Source organism: Festucalex cinctus, chromosome 1, assembly GCF_051991245.1.
Source record: "Festucalex cinctus isolate MCC-2025b chromosome 1, RoL_Fcin_1.0, whole genome shotgun sequence".
NCBI classification, from domain to species: Eukaryota; Metazoa; Chordata; class Actinopteri; order Syngnathiformes; family Syngnathidae; genus Festucalex; species Festucalex cinctus.
This window is the reverse complement of record NC_135411.1, coordinates 54,042,373-54,054,813: the sequence shown is the minus strand read 5'-3', so window position 1 is coordinate 54,054,813 and position 12,441 is coordinate 54,042,373. Positions and strand designations below refer to the sequence as shown.

Here is a 12,441-nt window from a genome sequence, read left to right as displayed (position 1 = left end):
GGGGTGTGCTGACGTGCGAAAATGGACCACAGTTTCATGAAACTCAATGAAATTGTCAATGCTTTCTGGCCGTCTTTTTGTCTATCCATCCGATGTACTGCTGTGTGACACACTCGCCTCCTGCCATGAAGGAGCGACAGCTAAGATTTAGGAGAGGCTTACCGCCGCTACAAAATGAATGAAGAGGAAACGCTGCTGCATTGTTAATGAAAAGAAAGTCCAACTTGAACTAAAATTCGTGTGTTAGCATCAAAGATAAATGCGAACTGGTTTATCTGGCCACAGCACAACATTCCAGCAGAGAAATAATAAGAGACAATAATCCGAGGCGAGCCAGCATCAAACCGTTACATAACTTTTATATGATGATGATGTGCTAGTTTTCATCTCAGTTGGTCAAACTGATTTCTTTAATGCTCTGCGGGTGCAGCAGGAACGAAAGTTGCACTTCATCATGTGCCTCGTTTGGAAGGGAACCATTTGAAGGAAAGGAAAACTCACAACATAAGCAGGTTGCTTCATCCTGGGGGAAATTAAAGTTTGGAAGGAGTCATGAGCATCAACCACTTAATTTGTCTCTTAGCACCATGAAATTTAAGTTTGCATGATTAATTAGACCTACCAAAAAAAAAAAAAAAAAATCCAAAATAGTCATACCTGAAAAGAAACAGGAAGTCTGCTTTGAAGATGCCATTTTAGAGTAATTTTGGACAGTTTATGTGTCCTGTAAAGTCTTTGGAAATGTACCTAACCCCGAAAAGGAACTTCAACTTAGCACGTTTGAAATTGGTATAGATGTTTATCATGAGAAGACCGACAGGGAAAAAAAATAAATAAATAAATAAATCACAGGAAGTCTGCCATTTTGCTTTGAACCATTGGTTTTTAGCATCATTATGGATTTTTCAAAGTGTCCTTGGAATTTGTAAAAGTCCATCCCCTGAAGTCAGTTCAACGTAGACAAATGACTTTTAATAGGGATGTCTATCATGAGTAGATTCACAGAAAAGTTTCAAGGAGCAATGTCTGACAGACATTTTTGTTTGCAACTGCCAGGTTCATTTTGGATATTTCTAAGTGTCCTTCAATTTTTTTTGAAAATATATCCCGCAAAGCCACTTCATCTTTGCAACATGAAATTCATTAGACATATCTTGGTAAAAAAAAAAAATCCTCCCCTGAAGCCAGATCAACTTAGCAACCAGTAATTTTATAGGCATGTCTATCAGGAGCAGACACATAAAAAGTCTCAACAAGCCATGAAGACTGAAAAGGCAAAGTCTGACAATTTGATTTGAAGCAGCTCATTTTAGACATTTCCAAATGACCTGAGATTTTCATTTCGCCAGTTCAACTTAGAAGACTGGAAATTAATACGCATGTCTATCATGAGTTTGATTTGCAGTAATGTCTCAAAAAGTAATGCCTGAAAAGACACAGGAAGTCAGACATTTTGTGCGAATCCTACAATCGTAATTGGAGCCACGTGTACTAGACAGAGGGGCAACACTAAATTGAGAATGATTTTCTTCTTCATTATAGAGTGTAAGCGGAGCATGGCAGGAAAGTTTGGTAACTCGTCATTAAACACACAAAACTAGCAAGAGTGATGCTAATGTGTTCTCAGATAAATGTTACAGAATAGCAAGTTGTACAAAAAGAACTGAAACATTGAACATGTGCTTTCAAAAGTTTTGAAAAGGTCCAATTCAGTTTACTTGTAAAAGGTTATAGTACATTTCTGGTTCATATATTGATCTAATATCTCTGACTTTTGGTGAATAGCGTATGCACCAACACCGGAATGTATTAAATTAAATGTCATACCTGATAGATAATTGCGTAGGAATTAGACGACGATAGCAGACTGTGGCGTGGTGGTCGGTCCACATTGTTGTGTCCAGCATAAAATATTGACAATATTCACAGAATGGCAGGCAGAGTGGGAATGAGAAGACTGAAAGGCCAAGCAGCAGGAAGCCGAAAATAAGAATCTGTGAGGAAGTCGTGCTTCGGGCTTCTGCACAGGTTGCCGCTGTGAATTATTCATTCACCCGCTGTATTGAATATGTTTAAACCTGCCGGGAGATCAGTGAAAAATTAGGTCTTGGACGAGCAAAATGATGCCGGGAGCACAAAGCCACACGGAGGGAAAAGACTCCCCATCACTATAAACTATGTTTGCGCGCTTGTGTGTTTAAATCTGACATTGAATCATTTCCCAGATAGCAAAAGATGTTTATTCAACGTTGAATTAGGGTTAAAATGGATGATTTTTGGTTACGGTTGAAGATTGATTGGTCAATCAACATTGATTCAACAGCATTATGTTAACATTGAAGTTTGTGTTTAAAAGATAACATTGAATCAACGTTGTATTTTGGTTGAATTAAAACGTTTGAAAGGTCAATGTTTAATTAACGTTGAATCTATGTTTGCCCTTCTCGTTTTTTTTTTTTCCTTCAGCTGAGAAATTGACTAGGAGAGGGGGAGGGGAAGTATTCTGGGGACAGGTGTGTGGGTGGGGGGTGTTAGAGTCTTTAAACATTTATAATAAATATAAAACATAAAGCTAACTACTTTGCGGATTTCATTTATTGCGGGTATTTTTTGGTACCTAACCCCAGCGGAAAACGAGGGAACACGGTATTTGCAAAACTTGTAAATTATTTGAATGTACTCGAAACACCTGGCATTTCCACCAAATAAACTGTACACGTTAGAGTTTCTAGTTTGTGCATTTCAGCCCAGTCATCAAAAATATGTGCCCACATCCGGCATAAGTCCGGCACAGGTGGCATTCAGTCGACACTGGCATAAGGCATGTGGGCCGAACATGGCCCAGGAGCAGCAAAGGTGGCACTGGCTTGACTCTGGCAAACAGGATGTGGGCCAGTTGCTGTGTGACGCATCTGGCCCAGCTATCAATTTACAACTCTGGGCCACAGATGTATAGCCAGTCTTGTCCCACTCTTAAATGCAGTTTCAGATTTATTTATTTTTTCTACACACATTTTTTTACACATACTTATTTGCACAACAGATGTTAAGAAGAATTTTAATACATCATCACACAGACATTTCAATATGTTTCTGGTCAAACAATCAAAGTTTGTGTGTGAATTCTGTGAACGAACTTTCATGAAGCTTCCAGAGAGAAGTTCTTCGAACGTGCGTTCACCATTTCTTTGTAGCGATTCAAGGGTAAGTATTTAATTTTCCTATGTTTTACATTTGATATTTTATGGCTTCATATTGACACAACTACTGAATTGACTTCACAGACATTGGTGTGTGCGTGCGTGCGTTTGTGGTTATCTAAATTTTCCCGTTAATAGTTTCAATGCCATAATATTTAGTTAGGTGCACTCACTGGCTGATCAGAGAAAATCTCATTTTATCTGACCAGTTTTGTTTCAACCTGCAACGCATAAACTTTAAGTCTAACAATTCTAAAATAAAAACAACTATGAATATTCATATGAAATAGATAATTATTTACATTTAGTGGAAATCTGATTCAGAGGTAAAGCTTTTAGGGGGCAATATTGTAATGAAGCTATTTTATTGAGACGCAACTCTGCGAATATAATCATATAAAAAGGTACCAAATTATCACTAGCACCAAATATTACATTGTTCTGGGATAATATTCAGCTTGTATTGTAAAATATGCAGAGCTTGAATTATGTATTTTTTATAGTGCTGTGTGATATGTACATTGTGTGCATAATATTATATTAAAAAAATACAAAAGAGGAATGACTTATGCGTTACACACATTTCCCAGGTTATGTTTTAAAAATCTATTATATATCTCATACAATTTTAATTTCATCGAGTTGATTTAAATATCTACTGTACTTTCTAACGTTATTGGATCGCTGTTCCACAGTACGCCACGAGATGGCGGGACATGCTACTAACCAGACTGACACACACAGTCATACACAGCGTAGAAGAAGAAGAATTTCAAATTGCCGACAGCCGTGCTAAGAGCGGGAATCCAAACGTCGACGTTCTGTGTTTCAGGTCGGTAAAAGTTACATTAAATAAAACAAATATGTATCACCATGTCCATTGTCAGTTGGGTCGCTAAGCATATTTGGTCTTTAGAGGTGGTTTTAGTGAAGAAATTGTTTCGAATGATCCTAAACGTTGAAGCTAAGTTGCTAATTCCGACGGCCTCTTAACAATGAGTTACTACAAGCCTATCTGTGTGCTATGTTGCTGATATGCTAGTAAGCTAACGAACTGCACTGAAGCGCTACAGGAGCCTTTACATGAATAATGTATCTTTTTTTCAGTCGTTTTTAACAGGCTGGTTTAACAGTTGAAGATAGAACATTGAATAGCGTTTTCTTTTAGGTTTAGTTTTTAAAGTAAATTAAGTCCACTTGTATAGTAATGTAAGGTTTATCTGTAATTTGTTTAACTTCTGTATATAACGTAATTCATCACGAAATCTAGTCGAATCATGCTTCAGGATATTTATTTGTTGAGGGAAGTAAAAGTATTTTTTAGTAATTAGTAATTATTGAGCCTATAATGAACACATTTTTTTCACACTGTAATAAAACAAAGGTGTAAATGTTGTACTTTGTTGCTTTTAATATCATTTGTTGTCTGTTGATGTACAGGTAACTTGTGCTGTTTTGACGAGTCACATGGCGTACAGGTGGTGCCAGCGTCTTCGAAACCAGAAGGCTAATTAGTAATTTACTACTTATTCAAACTAAGAAGGCATGTTGTACCTTGGCCAGAGCTTGGTGAACCTCTTTGGTAAGTAAACAAGTGAACAAACACTCAAAATATTCATTTCTAAGAATCTGAAGAAAGCTTAGGTGAACTACCTTTCACCACATCCAAATGTTGAAATTAGTGACAGAGAATATAACTTGGCACAGGTTTAATGGGGAAGGAGAACATGCAGAGGTCTGTCTTACCTATAAGGAGGAAGAGGGCAAAGTGCAAATTTTTTTAAGGTAATGTTGGTATGTTTTCAGAATTCATAATATAAGATAACATAATAATTAATAGAATATCGGTTGTGCTCAGGTTTCAGGCTCTGAGTGTTTCTTCAAAATGTTCTGTCCACAAAATCCATTCTGAGGAGTAGCGCAAGACAGGTAAATGATTCTGCGCACTGTACAACATGATTGTGATGATATTATTGCGGTAACACATTGCTGACTTGTACAGTAAGTTTGAAACTTACATGCTGTGTTGTTGATATTGTTTAGGTGCACAACTCACTTTTTCAAGACTACAAACACAATTACAGCTCTAGACCCATTGTTAATTTAACTTGTGAGTAATAATAACTACTATGATTATGAAAGAACACAATCACATTGTGAAAAAAAATGTTGAACAGGGTCTTCTGTTTGTTTCAGGCAACCCTTTTTGCGGTGCTTGGGGACCAACCGGAAGAAAGGGAAATACTGTATTCGTAGTTGGTAAGTTTTTCAAAGGTCACTGTTGTAGAACCAAATCATCATAAATCTTAGCACACTTTTTTTATTTTATTTTTATTTTTTTACCAATTTGTAAGGCATAATTATGGAAGACCAAAACTGCCAAAATTCAAAATAAATAAATGCCTAAATAAATAAATGACTAAATAAAAAAGTAAATTACTAAAAGTGATAGTAAAAACGGATGAAAAATATACAATTCAAAAATGAAATACAAATGTATTATTTTTATTTTCAGTTTTAGTCACTTAGTTATTTAGTTAGTCATCTGGGGGGTGGAGAGGGGGTGATGTATATGAATATTGCAAAATTTTGTAAAGGTTATGTAATTTACTTAAAATAATAAGTAAAATCTTCAGGCATCGGGAGAATTCTATCAACAAAAGTTGAGTGCAAAAATTAAATTAATAATAATAATAATGTCGTCTCTCATAGATTAATCACCTGGCTGTCGTTGAAGGCACCAATTCGGACAACCTAATCAGACGGATGATGGCAACTGTGATGACAAATGCCCTGGGCTGTTAAATGAATACAACTGGGCAGGGAAGCAAGACAAGTGTTGCATTGGCAAGAAGGCATTCAAGGAGACAGTGATGCAAGACTGTATGTTTGGTGAGTTATCGCCTATGTAAACTACTTATTACAACACAGAGTTGTTTTTGAGCAGAATGTTCTGAGCTGCTTTCTTTTGTTGTGTAAAATCACTCCACCTGGGGTATGGAGTCAGAATCCTTCCAATACCCGAAACCTCGTAATAAGGGTTTGACTCTCCGAAAACATTTTTGTATAACTGAAAAATTGTTTTGAATTGTCCAAAAATATTTTTGAATGACTGAAAATTCCCAGAAAAAGCTTTAAAAAAAAACACTAAGAAAAGACACATTTTAAAAGTGCGGCTCCACATAGACATTATTTATCTATTAATTAGAGAATGGTCAATTCCGAAATCAATGAAAAAAAAAACAAAAAAACATCATTGATACTTCACAAAAACAGCAATTAGTATATGTATCTTTGTCTTTTCATTAATATATTGCAGTCAAGATGGACTCCATCAGGCCAGGGCTCTACACTAACTTTTCCACTACTAGCACTGGTGCGAGTAACATTTTTGGTTGCTCGCACAGCACAGGATTTAGTCGCACCATTATTTGTGGAGGTGCAGCATGACCTGGCTTAGGCATACGCAACTCGATATATTTGCAAAATATTTTATTGGAACACGAGGTTTGCCTGCAACAGCAGTGGCTATCAAAACAAGTCAATCATTTCTAATAAATTATGTCAACATTATTTTCTTTAGCTCAGTAAAAATCAGTATTTTTTTTTTTTCTTCACCGCTACTCCCCTTACCTTTTCATCTTTATGCTGTCCTCGCTCCGAAGCTTCTAAATTTCACCAGCTAGACAGCGAGTTAACGACGTTCCAAATAACCAGACTTCATTTTCCTTTTGTGCTATTAATTTGAACAATGGCCTCTGACCATTACCCTCTTTAAGTCGTCGTAAAACTAGAAAATAAAATAATCAATGTACCTAACTATACACGACACACTTTCATGCTAGTAGCTAGTTACATTGCACATTCAACATTCTGTAATTGTCCTAATTAACTAAAATAAATCTACAGTGGTTTTTATATTGACATCGCATGTATTTACCAACATTGTCAAATTCAACAAAAAAGTATTACTTAATACTTACTGATAGTTACTGTAACAACAGAACAGCTTTTTTTCTAAAACAATAAATTGTATTGGATACTAACTCTCTTCTCTTTTGTAATCTTGTCTTTCAGTTGCTGCTCGACAGCTTGACCGTACACTGACTCAGCAGGACTTTGGTGTTACTGTCAAGCATTGGCTGCGTTTTGCTCATGAGCGTAACGGTGGCATCCCAAGCAATGCTAGTGCCTTGGACGCAACTGCGAACGCAAGTCAAATTTAGTGTGTCTTTTTATGGACTGACGTACAGTCAAAGTGAAATGGTTACCGCTTTATACACTGATGTTCCTACAGTTCATTTCATGTGTATTTCATTCCTTTGTCAAGAAAAAGAATAATACAATAAAAACAAACATTATTTGAGGCAGAAACCAAACGGGTGTTATTTTCTTTGCCTCCATTCTCCCCAGAATTCAGTTACAAAGTACTGTGTTTTGATTTCTAATAAATGTTTGAATATTAAACATATTTTCTGTCCTAAGATTTTCATACATATGGGGAAGTATGGTTAAGGAAATCAACAAGCTAATAATACATCCAAGTAAGTTGTAAGACATCTGCAGAAACACTATGTGAAAAACATACGGTAACTTTTTTTCTTCTAGTGGACTAGCCCAATATTTTTTGTTAGTTTAAAAAAGTAGTTCTATATTAATGTGCATGATAATAGTAATAATAATAATGTACATTTAGATGTAAATTCCAATGTAAATGATGATTAACTTAAAACATTTATTCCTCACATTAATTCACTATAAAAATGCATGTAGGTTCTGATTTAGATGATAGTTGAAATGACATTGATATTGTGTGATATATGGTTACAAAGCAAACGTTGACTCAACATTTTATCAACCTTGCACTTTCTGTATAATTTAAATGTTAGAATTCAATGTAAAATCAACCAAAGATACATGTAGATTCTGATTTAGATGATGGTTGAAACGACATTGATATTGTGTGATTTATGGTTGAAAAGCAAACGTTGACTCAACATTTTATCAACCCTGCGCTTTCTGTTTAATTTAAACGTTAGAATTCAATGTAAAATCAACCAAAGATGCATGTAGATTCTCATTTAGATTATGGTTGAAAGGACATTGATATTGAGTGATATATGGTTGGAAAGCAAACGTTGACTCAACATTTTATCAACCTTGCGCTTTCTGTATAATTTAAACGTTAGATCTCAACGTAGATTCAACACTTAAGCCGAACTATATTTCAACGTTGATTCAACCACATTTTGCTATCTGGGTTGTCAGACACAGCCAGAGAACTCAAACTTGTGTCCTACCTTGCACTCAAGCGACGCGGCTCTTCGCTTTCAAGTCAGCCGGACGGATACTAACGAGGCCTCACACGTCACTAGCATAGCCTTAGCATAACATTTGGGTTCACAAGCTACCAACAGCATAGCATCATTTTAGACAAAACAAGTTATCCCATATTTAATACAGTCTTCAAAATGAATGACCTGACAATGCATAGCTGTTAGTTAATTTAGGATACTGTATATACAGTAAGTCATCGAGATGTTTGGATGAGGCAGGTCCGATTTACAGCCAATCTGTTCCGTTTGTTTTCGTCGCTAACTTTCTGATAGCAGCTTTTACTACAGAATCCCTCACTTTCAGTTTACGGCGATTCGCAATCCAACACTGGTCTCCCATCACAAAATCATTTAAGGAGGATGTAACTTTGGCGGACACAGCGTGCCGCCTGGGGACGCAGTCCGACACGCATCATTTGTTTTTAAAAAGTAGTAATGTTAGAGGGAGTGAAGGCCTTCTAGGGTCCGTGATCCGAATGCTCAGCTGTTTAAAGACACAGTGGAACCTTGCAGAACAGAACGCAAGTCAGACCCAGACCCCTAAAACGGGCCATGATGCCCAGCATGCCGTGCATAATCATCGTGCAGTGGCAGTGGAGGCTAATTGCTGGATGTGACACGCTACAATGCGTGCTAACAAGGCTATTTTTGCCTGGTGACCACCAAATGTCAGATTATATTTGTATTAGATTACTTTCAAACTTCTCTATTTAAAAATGTATACCATTTAAAGGTCAAATTAAAGCAATCACTTTTTTGTTAACAAGGTGGCTATACGTTGCGTTAGCAAGCTGACTTGCTAAATTAATCACTTAAATTAAGCACAACAATAACAACAACAAAAGCAATAATTGATGCAGTTGAATAAGGTATAATTTCAAATAATTATGCTTTTTTTTGCGTTGGCTTATCTATAATTATTCAAATGTATTATTACATTATTTCTTAATCACGTATTCAAATTATTTTTGGAACTGATTTAAAATTTTTTTAAAATATTAAAATGTTTGTAGCATTTCACTTATTATTAACTCAAACAAATAAATCACCAATACATTAACACAAATGTTTTTTTTTAAAATTGTTTATTACTAATTTACATTTGTAAAATAATGCATTAATAAAAGTATTCTACAATTATTAATTTAGCAATAACGACAATGTTTTATCAAACAACTCTTTTATCAACTCAACTCAACAACATGGGTGTTTAAATTTAATAAAAATAATTTAATATAAAATTATTCTTTAAATCTATTATTAAGCTGATCTAAAATAAAGTTAAAAAAAAGGTATATATTGCTAATTAAAATATTTGTAAAAATAAAGAAATTAATTTATTATATTATATATATTTATTATTATTATTATTATTATTATTATTATTTAAATATTAAATTATGTGTAGCAGTTCATTTATTATTGACTCAAAACAAATCATGAATATATTAACACAAATATTTTTATTTATTTTTTTTAGAATTTTTTGTTTTACATTTGTAAAATAATGTATTAATAAAAGTATTCTACAATTATTAATTTAGCAATAATGACAACATTATTTATCAAACAACTCATATTACAATGTGTTTACATTTAATAAAAATTATTTAATATAAAATTATTCTTTAAATCCATTATTAAGCTGACTTCTAAAATAAAGAAAAAAAGGTATATATTGCTAATTAAAATATTTATAAAATTAATTGACATGTGTTTGAAAAATACTTACTTGACTTGCTTTGTTGTATTTTATTTTTTATTTTTTTTTGCCTGCCCTGGTGCCCCCCATTTGGAAAGCGGTGCATTCACAACAATATCGCCCTCATTATGTCTGAAGCATTAAGAGCACACACACTCAGAGGGAAAATTACTGTAAAAAAATAAACAAAATGTTCCAGCCCAATGCCGGCTGCTGATTCGTCATTCTAGAGGTGATGAGTGCTTGTCGGCCATTTTGTTCCATAGGTATAAAGCCTACTAAACTATTTGTCTGAACTCAGAGAAAAAGAAATTAGACACAGACCATATTCACAAAACATTACCTGGAATTGTTTGGACAAAATGTGCTGACTCAGTGTCTGGATGACGCACATCCCTCACTTCCATTCTGGTGTCTTTCACACAGAACTAGAACCACTTTTAGGACAGAATACAATTTGTGTTCTATTCCGGTGATCTAATGCATCTTTCCAGACAAAAATAAAAATAAACATTTTCACAGCTCAGTGTACACATTTTTGTGTGTGAATATCATTTTTTGTGCCAAAATACAAAATTTGTGGCCCAAATAATAATAATAAAAATAATAATTGTAATGTGTAATTTTTGTGTCTGGAATAGAATTACCGAAAGACTTGTCTTTTGTGGTCTACAGCCTTTTTGGGATCAATAGTGTTTCAACAGCAAGATTTTGTATGTCCACAATAACTTTTCTTTTAGTGACCTTTTGCCTGGAAAATACAAGTTGTAATTCAATTTCACAACTTAGTCTCAATCTTTTGTGACAAACTCGTGCCTTAAGGGAAAAATATTACTTGTAAACTATAATTTTCCTAGCCAAATATATCGTCCGGCAGATTCGGGATGCGCTGGAGTGTGTCTGGCTTATTTTCGGTGGCTTAGTGTCTTTTCAGTTCCCCGCGTCGGCAGGCTTTGAGCTGCCTAGACAAGACGCGTCGCAGCAGCTCTTCCATTCAAATGGTCGCTTTTCACTTTGCCGCTCTGACAGCTGCGAAATAGCGGGAGCAAATAAATAAATCACCGCCTCTCCCCGAGAGACGTGGCACTCCCGATAAGGAGGATTTACTTCACATGGACTGCGGCCTTCGCGTCTTTTCTGATGACGTTTAACCTCGCTCGCCGCTCGGTGATCATCCTTCTCGCGTGGCATGCTCACAGGATGTGCCGCAATATCGCGGGCGCCGAGAGACGCCATTTTGGGGCTTTTACATTGGCCAGTGATGACTGCAAATTGTTTTTCTGGTAGAATTTTTATTTTTAATGAATTACTAAAGACAGAAAGATGGAAAGAAGGAAAGAAAATAAGAAGGGAGGAAGGAAGTGATAGAAAGATTGCAAATGGACTGGCTAGCATGAAGGTAGGGATGGGAATAAAAAAACGGTTCTTATTGAGAACCAGTTCCAGTAATTCGATTCATAGCAACCCATTTGTTTTCTTGCCTGATGTGTCTACCTCTTGAGTTCTAAAAATATGTGACAACGTCAAATGCAAGAAGTGTATTTTGGGTCTGATCAAAGGATGAATTAACAACGTATACAAAATGTTAACCATGCGATATAACTATCCTTGATATTGAGGGCTGGGTATCGATTCTAATTCCCTCAATCAGTTTGATTTCGATTCCGAAGTGTTCAGTTTGATTCGATCTAGATTTTTTTCTGTTTCGATTTGATTTACGTCAATTCAATCCGACATTGATTAATTGTGGAACATCATTTTTTCTTAAATATCAAGGACAGGATTAAAAAAACAAAACAAAAAAAACTCTACAGAAAATAATTTGCAAATAAAATTTTGCGGAGGCAGTATCTGGTTAAATTATTCACTTATTAATAAAAGTAACACGTGTTATAATCACTTAAATGTGAAACAAACATTGACACCAGCATGGATGAGATGAAAATGTCTTCAGAATTCTAATTCAATAATTGTAAACAAAAATAAATGAAAAAGATTTAGAATTGTCAAGTTTAATAAGTCAGGTTATTCATAAATGTTAGAAAATAACTTTTAAATTCATTTGAAAAGCAAATTCCAAGAAAACAGTATGATACAGAAAGATGCAGCCTTTAAATTTACATTTTTTAATTAATTTATGGGGAAAAAAGAGATATTAAAATAATTGATTCATAGTTTTATGAATCAATATCACACTTGAAAA

At 34.9% G+C, this 12,441-nt stretch overlaps 1 protein-coding gene and 1 long non-coding RNA gene across 4 annotated transcripts in view; one reads left to right on the top strand and one right to left on the bottom strand.

The window, feature by feature from the left end:
• asic2 (acid-sensing (proton-gated) ion channel 2) overlaps positions 1-12,441 on the bottom strand; it is a 292,832-nt gene that overhangs the window by 88,408 nt on the left and 191,983 nt on the right. The gene's annotated exons all lie outside the window — the stretch shown is intronic.
• LOC144000784 (uncharacterized) lies at positions 3,052-7,759 on the top strand. 2 transcript variants are annotated; one of them, XR_013278276.1, is made up of 8 exons: positions 3,585-4,032; positions 4,641-4,782; positions 4,908-4,985; positions 5,059-5,129; positions 5,244-5,310; positions 5,397-5,459; positions 5,913-6,092; positions 7,278-7,759. It is a non-coding gene; the product is annotated as an uncharacterized LOC144000784 (long non-coding RNA). The 2 variants fall into 2 exon arrangements; XR_013278275.1 differs by having other exon boundaries at positions 3,052-4,032; positions 4,641-4,985.